The sequence below is a fragment of the Haliaeetus albicilla genome, chromosome 16 (genome assembly GCF_947461875.1).
Source record: "Haliaeetus albicilla chromosome 16, bHalAlb1.1, whole genome shotgun sequence".
Lineage (NCBI taxonomy): Eukaryota > Metazoa > Chordata > Aves > Accipitriformes > Accipitridae > Haliaeetus > Haliaeetus albicilla.
This window is the reverse complement of record NC_091498.1, coordinates 25,539,828-25,549,416: the sequence shown is the minus strand read 5'-3', so window position 1 is coordinate 25,549,416 and position 9,589 is coordinate 25,539,828. Positions and strand designations below refer to the sequence as shown.

Below are 9,589 nucleotides of genomic sequence, written 5' to 3'. Positions count from 1 at the left end.
TGCACTAATCTCTCACAGATGTTCAAGCTATTGTCCTATTCCTACCAATCTTCTATTTATCTTGCTTCTTTGGTTTGGGGGGGCTTGGGGTATGGGGGGGGGGGGGGGGGGGTTGTGGTGGTTGGTTTTGGGATTTTGTGGCAGGTTGCGTGGGGTTTTTTTGGGGGTGTGTGTGTCTTATTCCAGCTCAGTTTAGAAATGAATAATGAAATAAAGCACAGATCATTCCACAGAAAATTACTAGAAATGTTCTATTACTAGCTGATCCTGGACAATACAATCAGTCTGTGTTTTGAAATCACCTTACCTGGGAACAGATCCAGTATTTCATAGCATAACAGATGAGTCCTTTATTGTGTGACAATATCACCTTTTAAAGTCGTTCCATAATTATTCATTCCTGAGACATTTTTGTGATACTCTACTTAGAGAACCCTCACCAGTGAGATGGTATTTCCATCTGTAATAGCCTCAACATGTGAGAATTAAAATAAAACTGACCTTCTGAGCAGTGAGTCTTCCCTGATCAAAGCACTTTTTCCCTAAAGAAAACACATATTTTTCAGTTCCTCAAGGAGAGAGTACTTCACATCACATCTTTACATGAGGCTGAAATAATAACATGCTCTGTTACACTGAAGTATTGAGAGATTATTAAATTAATTTTAATTTATTAATACTTAAGATTATTAATACTTAAAAACAAAAGTACATTTTAGTGCAATTATCAAGAACTCTTGTGACTCTCCCCCTGCTACATAAAAGAAAAATGTGTAAGAAAATGCACACGGGTCACTGCATACAGTAGATGAAGCATGAGAATGGGAGTTATGTTCCTCTACATTCTAGTCCTAGCTCTGACAATCATCTTGCTTCAGGCACATGACTTGGAACTCCTTGGATGCAGCTTCTCTATCTATAAAATAATAAAAATATTTTACTGTCTAAAGCCTTCACCATAAACTAAAGCCTATGAGGACTATTATGTCTGAATTCAAAGTAGCTGAAAACAATTTTTAACTGCAAGATTCTGAGCCAAGTGCAGCCCAGTGCCAACCAAACGTAATCCAGATGAAAATCACTGGGATTTCATTAATAGCTTCACAGAGTCTTTTTTGACTGCATAAATTGACAGAGTAACACCGGGCCCAAAGTGCTCAGCTAATTAAGCACGTTTACAGAAATACGATTGGAAATTGATGTGCTGGGTTGTAGACACGCAGCTGAAATTAACGTGTGTGTGTGTATGTGAGATACGAGCTTAACATTTCCGATGTTTCATCACAATAGCTGGGTCTTCCCCTTCTGTTACCTAGTTTTCCCCTTCTCTGCAATTTCCCCAGTTTCTCACACATTCCCAGACTCCTAATATCCCACTTCAAAAGGCAATGTTATGCATTCATGACTCATGGAAAAGTAGAGATATGCTGAGTGGTCAGCTGGTCAGATAGGATACTCACTGCATCTCAGTCAGAAAAAGGACCAAACAGCACACTAACATAAAAATGGCTTGCAGACCATACAAGCCTGGGCTAGATTCCACAGTGCCACTGAATTTTGCTCCATTTTATTTTAAAGAGCTTTCTTCATTCCAGTTAGCATAAGATCTATTTACCTACTTTGGTTTTTAAAAGGTCACCTTCCCTGTGATAAAAGCTGAAGTTCCATTTTATTATAAAAGCTTTAAAATTGAAAAGTGAAAGCACTATGCTTCTGCCCAAGTTTTACATCTACCTATTTATTACTTAAATCTACCTGGCCAAAAAAACCTAGGAATTAATGTATAAATTGTAATTTTTATATAATATAAATTATATTTACAGTAAAAGGTAATAAAACCAAGAGGAAAAAGTCTATGGACTAGATTTCCCTAAAGAATTCTAATACCTGAAATTCAGGCTTATCTCTTCTGACACAGCTTAAATTTAAAAAAAAAATCTGAACAAGCTATTACATAAATCTAAGAGATAACTGCATGGTAAAAATCTCTAACTGCAACCCACAACTATCTAAACCTCTATGAAAAACATATGTTTTACATAAAAATAACTAGCATTATGTTACCATGCAATGAAATCTCAGTATAAGTCATAGTTAATTATACATTCAGGGAAAAAGTGAATAATTTAACCCACATCTTCGATTAACTCAAAAGAACAAAGCAAAAAGATCCATCAATCCATTGTATCCCTACAGCATATTTCTACACAACCATAAAAGGAATAAGCAACAAAAAGCCTTATTCTTTACTAATAGAAAGATATATCAAAACTCTAATTAAAAACGTTCTGAATTTGGATGACTACTCAAAGATGAGATGGTATGCTGTAATATTTTAAGCCCCAGCTAAGTTGTCACCTTAAGTTTGTGTTGGAGGTTCAGAAGCAGGGTCATATGGAAGTAGGAAACTCCCATGTAAATCGTCCAACTATCCTTCGTATTGTACCTAGGGAAAGCAGAGATGCTACTCTGACCCATGCTATCCTTTTAATTCGCTTGGGTTTTTTTAAGTATCCAACTGATAACTGAGATTGTAAGCATCTTAGTAAATCTTTTTTTAAAAGGGCAATTTAGAAATGCATTTATATATGAGTGCCATAACTATCACAAGGCATTGAAATTAATCTCCTTTGAGACACAAGGCAGTAATTTATTCATCTATCCACCCTCTGATTAGGCACCATATGTTAATGGAGTCTACACATCAGTCACCAGTTTGGTCAATGGTGAAACGTGATCCTAATGTCAAAGGCTTCTTAGATATTTCTACAGAGAATTTTGTATTCTATTTTATTTAATTTTATTAGTAATCTCCTCATTATTTATGTGATTATAAGTTAGGAGATTTCACGGTTCTTTTGTTTATATATAGTGCAGTGGCTAATTGCTTTTTGTTGCCCTGAGGAGATTAGGAAAGTCATCTTATTACCTACATTCATGATAATTTGATGAACTCATGTATAGGAAATAAAAACTTTACTTTCAATTCATGTGGAGTGTCTGGGCTATTAAAGTTGAATTTTCCCCAACTAAGTTATAATTTAAAGTATTATTCCTGAAGTCTGGAAACCAGAAGGCATAGCCCCATTCAGAGGAAAGTGTAGCCCTTTGCTACACAGGAGATCCAACTTAATAGTCCTAATTGTTTCCTCTGGCATAAAAATCTATTATTTTCTAAATGTGATTATAGGATTATGGTATTGTATTTTGTATCTGAGAATTGGCTTGGTTTTACAGCTTCTAATCTATGACCTAAGAGGACAGAAGTCATTCCCTCTTCCCCAAATGTCATTCATGCTCTCTGCATCACTCATTCTCTTTAGTAAGATGTTCTAAAATCAGTGCTTGTGCTGATCTTACCTATTTAGAAAGGTTTGCGATTATTTCCTGATCTTTTGGAGCCTGCAGGAATGACTGGAATATAAATAATATATAATATGGTTGAATCATACTAACAAAGACAGGGATTCACATGAACACAACAGAGAGACACTGCACAAAGTATTATCATCTTGAGATAGCATCCACAATGATATGGGACGATGAACAGCCAAATAGCTTAGTTGTTCCTTTAATGTAAAAAATGCTACAAAAACCCTTTTCCTTTCCTCCTCATCTCTTCTAACACCAGATATTATCCCTTATTATTCTCTTATACCTTTATGTAGTCTAGCTATAATTAATGAATCATCATCTGAGATTATATCTAAACAAGATACCTTCCAATTCTTTTTGCTTATTTGAAATATTTTAGCTTCAGCAATTCAGATTAAAAGGAAGTATAAACAAAAACTATGCAGTGAAAAGACAGCCATTAAAGTGGAAAAAACCAAGAAGGCTATTACGAAAAAAAAAAAAACCCAACCCAAAAAACCCCAAAAAGTGGGGGGAAAGATGCAATCTAGTTCAGGGAAAAAAAATGCAGAATAGTGCATCTAGGTCATTAGCTGCTAGGTTTTGTATGCACTTCTATTCCTAATGGACTGTGTAAATCATGGGTCCCTTTAACAAGCAAAGTACTTTTTTACATATTTTTTTCATGCATAATCACTTCTGGAAAGAGAATAAATTAAAATGTGGATAAAGCTTTGAAACCAGAACTATCTTTACAAACCTTCTGAAGACAAAAGTATCTTGAGATGTCAGATAGTCATAACATCTGCTCATCCTTGTTGCAAATACCAAGACCATACTAGCTGTTCCATCTTTGGAAAATACAGCAATTATTTTTGGTCACTCTGCAATGCCAGCTAAGACAGTGGAGTGCTTTTAACATATTTAAAGAAGCACATATATACACACTGGCTTGAAAGATTTGATCCAAAGATCACTGAAATTAGTAGGAGATTTCCATTTTTTTCAATAGGCTTTGAATCAGGGCTGCATTATTTGCTTTCTGGCACTTTAGTATTATTGCAATGTTTGATGGATTTGAGTTAGCACTTCACATAAAAGGACACTCTACCTACTGCAGGAAACCAGATTAATTGGAGATGAACGTGTAGGTTTAAAAAGACTTGCCCTCGAAGTGTGGCTTGCTTCATCTTTACTGATTTTGAATTATACTGTAAAAAGAGCAAAGATGGAATGAAGTATAAAATACTGGGCAGTGTAAAACTAGATGTAAAGAAAAATGGAACAGCAATAGAAAAAGGGAACATACTAAAGAAAACACATGCAGTGACATGCAGTATACAGGACCCTCCTTGAATAAGTTTCTTAAACAGCTACTCAATTTTACATGCTAGAATAACCCTGTGAGCCTTAATGTTCCATGGTTTTCATACACATAGGCACAGCTGTGTATTTGCATTGTGCAGGCATGCAGTAGAGTTGAAGATTGATTGGCCATAGAAAACAGTGAGCAAACAGCAGTTCTTCTGACCTGCAAAAAATTCTCATTATAATCACTAATAATCATAATACTTTGTAATATTTCTTGAGTTGAATATTCTTCCATAATGTATCTAGTCATGATAGAGAAATCAATTTATGCATCCAAATGCTGACCATCTTCACATAACATAGGTTCTTAAGGATTAACAGGCTACTTGTGTTTGGCAAGAATTTACTTAATCATTTTACAGATTAAAAAAAGGCATCTCAACCTATTCCCATAAATCTGCATTTTAGTAGCTAAAATTCTTAGAAATAAGGATCTCATAAATACAGAATAAATATTTAGGGAAAGATTTTTAAATGGCAACATTTGGGGGTGGAGAAAATACATTTAACATTCACTCTCACTTTCCCATTCCATCAAATGATGATGAGAATATATAACCAACTGTGCTAACGTGCTTTAAGATCAGCTATTGTTAACAAAAGACAGCATTAGACTCTTTCACTTGAAATGGAAAACTCTTGCTTAAGAAGCATCTTTCTTCATTTGTCACTCTTATGTGCACCTCTGAAACCAGCATCTCAGTCACCTAAGCAGCATTATAGTAGTGAAAGCATTGAACTCTTTCTTGTACTGTACTGATATAAAGCCATCCAGTAATTTAGGGCTAGATTTAACATTACATTTGTAGACTACCTACAAGAGCCAACAGGAAGTTTGCTTACAAACACTGCACTATTTGCAGAAGTCTCTATGACTTCTCTTACACATGACATCACTTACCTTCTGCAAATGCATGAGTGTTGGCTGTGTTTGCAACCCCAAGCATGCAAGAATCAGGAGAGAGAAATGTGATTATTCAGATTTCCTAAGTGTTTCAATCGCACAATGCTACAAAAAGTCAGAGTTGAGGACAGTTGCAATACAGTAGGGAATGCTGTGAGGGAACAATCTGCAGCACAGAGAGATTTTTCTACGAGAAAAAATGAGGCGGGGGAAGTATTTGTACAGCTTAAACAGGGACAGATAATTTGGGACATCACTATGGAGGAGAGAATGCAACTGTACTTTGGAAAAAGAAGCTGATTTGTCTGATTCTTCCCTACAAAGTCCTCTTGTGGCAGCCCAATGTGAGTGCAAATACAAAAAGTACTATAACCATAGAAATGATTAAATGTACTGCAGAGGGTAGGGGGGCATGATTATAGCCCTATATATTTCAGGATCTCTATTTCTACTATGCTTTGTAGTGGAAGTCCTATGTTCTCCCAAAGGTGACTGCTATTATCATAGGTAATGCTTATTCAAGATCTAGGAGAAGATTCTCCCTCTCCTGTCTGCTCATCTGAAGACTCACAAAAATCTGTTCCTCAAAGCTCATGTCTGAATGACTTCTCTATGAAGGTACCTTTCATTTAAATTATTTTATTGTTTTTTTCTTCTACCAGTTCATGTACAGCTCTAAAATGATAGTTTAGAAAACGTCTGAGGTTGGTACTTTTTTTTTCCGGCTACCTACTTTTAGTTGTGCTTTTTACTTTCCCTTTGCACAAAGAAAAGTGAATAAACTATATGCCACTGTTCCAGGGAGACACACTGGGAATTATGACAAATCTAGGCTATCTGTACTACAAGAGATTTTCTTGTCACTTTACTACAACTACAGGCAATGGAGAAAATCAAGCTTTTCAGTGTTCTGCAAAAAAATTATAATGTGTTTCAGTTCAAACTACTGTTCTGCATTTTATACTCTTGATTTGTAGAAGAAAATAGAAACCATTGCAGAAGACTCTTTGTACCATCTTTCAGAGTTTAAGAATGATGCTCTTTTTAGAATTACAGGGAACAGTTCCAGGAGGGGAAAAACTATAATGGGAAAATGCTGTGCACTGCGTTCTCTAGAAAGAGTAATTTCTTAAGAACTCTGCTGGTGGTTTCCCATAAAATAAGATGATATACGAATAATTTCAACTGGAATAGAACTACCAGATTCAGATTCCTTGGACCAAAAAAATGTAATTAATCTGCCTTTCCTCTTCCTTCTGTTAATACATGTAATGTGGAGAAAATGAAGAGCGTATACAGTAACACCAGAGCATTAGCACTTCTGAAAAATGTTATACTGACAGAGGAGAAAGCAAAATGACCTACAATACTGAGAACAGGGATGGCCCACATTATAATCTGATATGCAACATTCTGTATTTGGCATATTCCAATTCAAACATCTTATTTGCACTTTCAGTCCAAATTGTTATTAAACTCACTAGACAAAAAGTGTGTCTTTACCTAATGGAGTTAGTAGCAAAGTCATGTGTCAGTTGCCTAGCAGGATTTTACACTCTGTTAATGATGATGGAACCTCATTATCCCTCCTGAAGATTTGGTCTCACAGTTATTTACAGTTTTATCATGACCAGATTTCTAATTTCATCACTAAAGGACAACTGACATAAAATGTATTTACTCTAAAATTGGCATTACAACATAGTTCATTTATTGCTTTTGTCTTATGTCTGGCATTTTATTAATCTTAATTTTATTATTGTGGTATATTAATTTATTTTGTAAACTTGTTCTTCAGCTTAACTTTTTTCTACCTCTTCAGTATCATTCAAAACAGGGGTGATAAAATTTAATTGAGAAGCACATAAGAGAAGAATAAGCCTTAATAACTCACTAAATATATTTTTGAGGTTGCAAAATTCTCAAGGAAAATAGAAGCTACAAATCCAGTTACCTAGCCTATTGATCATCAGCCATAATAGAAGATTTAAAAAAAAAAAAAAAATATTAACAATTTGAATCAGGATTACATCTTACCTTGGTTTGGGCTTATTTGTTTAAGCTTCTGCAAGTATGTTTGATAAGAAACATGGCCAGATCATACTTTCTGCAATCCAGAGCACCCAGTTTCTATCTCCTGCTCTGCTGCAAGCCTACGCTATGACCTTGAGAACGTCATACAGTTTTTCCATTCTTCTCTTTATATGCCTACACATTCTGTCTCTTATTGTGATGGATTTGAAGCTGCCTTGTAATAATGTATTAATACTTCATGTTGACCTGCTACAGGGAAGATGAATGTCTGAATAAATTCATTGAGGTTCTGTCTGGAGATGCAGGCAGGAAGAAAATGACTGCTTCGAGATGGGCATCTCCATATACAGTATTGTTAAGGAACAAACTCAGAACTCTAATTTATAGTCAACCTATAAAACTGGGTTTGTGTAAAGAGCTTCAAGACAGAAGATCCCAGAGACGTGAAGTACGGATTTAAAATTGGATACTCTCCAAGAAAGAGAAGCAGTAGTTCTTTCTGGGAATTAGATTCAGATATAGAATCCTAATGAGACTGTTAAAAAAGCTTCACCTGCCAAAGATGTCATCTATCCATGGTAAGATTCATGGTTAGGTAGATTTATAGGCCTGCTCACAAAAAGATTGTTCCAAGTCTTTTTTCCGCACTGAAAGCTTTGTTTCTAGTGTTAAAAGAAACATTACTTTGATGAAGAAAGGCTCTTGCCACACATTCTAGAAAGCTACCTAAGCCTGTGCAGTACCCACATTCAAAGTGCTCTAACAGTCTAGTCAAGAGATGAAAAACAAATGTACTTTTATGGATAAAGGATTCTCCAGACAAAAAATTGGGTGTTGAATTGTTTAGGTAGATTGCCTGAGAATATCAGAGCTTCACGGTAAACTCTGGAAAAAGAAATATACTGTATATTTTAAAATGAGGAGGAAGGAGTGGGTGTAGAAGAAATTTAGGGGTTAGCAGCCAGGCCAGCCATTGACATTTCAGCTGCTGTAAAAATACTACAAGTTATCAAATAAATGACTCAAAAGCAAGTGGAATCAAAAAAGGGAAATGATGCACCTCTGTACAGGTATAGAAGCCCACTCGGAGAGTGGTTACCTCTGGATCCCTGTCAGAAAGAAAAGCCTTTGGACTGGACTCTTATATCAGTCTCTTCTGTGCCTAGTACTGTTTGATATTTTCATTAGCACCTTCCCTGGTTCTATGCGGCAAATATATTGCAGCTTACTGTGAATTCAGAATACATGGGCAAAACCTGGAAAAAATGGAGAGGAAAAAGGATGCATTTATTTCATCTCTCCACAGAATCTAAAAGTGATGACTGCCGATGCTAAATTCAATTTATACTTGTAAGGAAGCTTGACGGGTAAGTGGAGTCTCAGTCTCCAAATGGAACACTGACATTCCACCCTGACCGTGGGAAAAAAAGTAAAATTCAACAAGTCCAAGAAGGCAGGACTTGTAAAACCAAGTACCAAAAACCTTTATACCATGATATATATCTAACCTTTAAACCATGACAATGAAATCCTTTAGAGCAAGTACATTTTTTCCTTGACTGTTTTTTGAAAGAATGCCTTCCACAAGGAAGACCCCATCTTATTCTGAGGCCTGTAGGTGTTACAATTACACGAAGGACAGATTATAAACAACATATTTGCTCACTAAATCTATTGTAGATATATCTCAAAATTAAAATTAAATACGCAATTAAAAGTATACTTTTGTTCCTCTACAGGATTTCATTCAAGTCTTCTCTTATTTCAATGATGTGGTGTTAGTTTCTTATGTTCTCTTTCCTCTCCAAAAACTCCATGATTTTTTTTTTTTTTTGTGCAAGGGAAAGTTTAAGGCAAAGGTTTTTAAAACAGTGCTGCAAAAGCAAAACCAGCACTTCAGAATCTCATAAACCAACATAGAAAATC

The 9,589-nt window shown here is 35.5% G+C and overlaps 1 long non-coding RNA gene across 2 annotated transcripts; it reads left to right on the top strand.

The window, feature by feature from the left end:
* Nucleotides 1-5,760: 5,760 nt before the first annotated feature.
* LOC138689468 (uncharacterized) lies at nt 5,761-9,325 on the top strand. Of its 2 annotated transcripts, none has more exons than XR_011328296.1 (3): nt 5,761-5,973; nt 6,153-6,247; nt 8,970-9,325. It is a non-coding gene; the product is annotated as an uncharacterized lncRNA (long non-coding RNA). The 2 variants fall into 2 exon arrangements; XR_011328295.1 differs by having other exon boundaries at nt 6,094-6,247.
* Nucleotides 9,326-9,589: the final 264 nt, after the last annotated feature.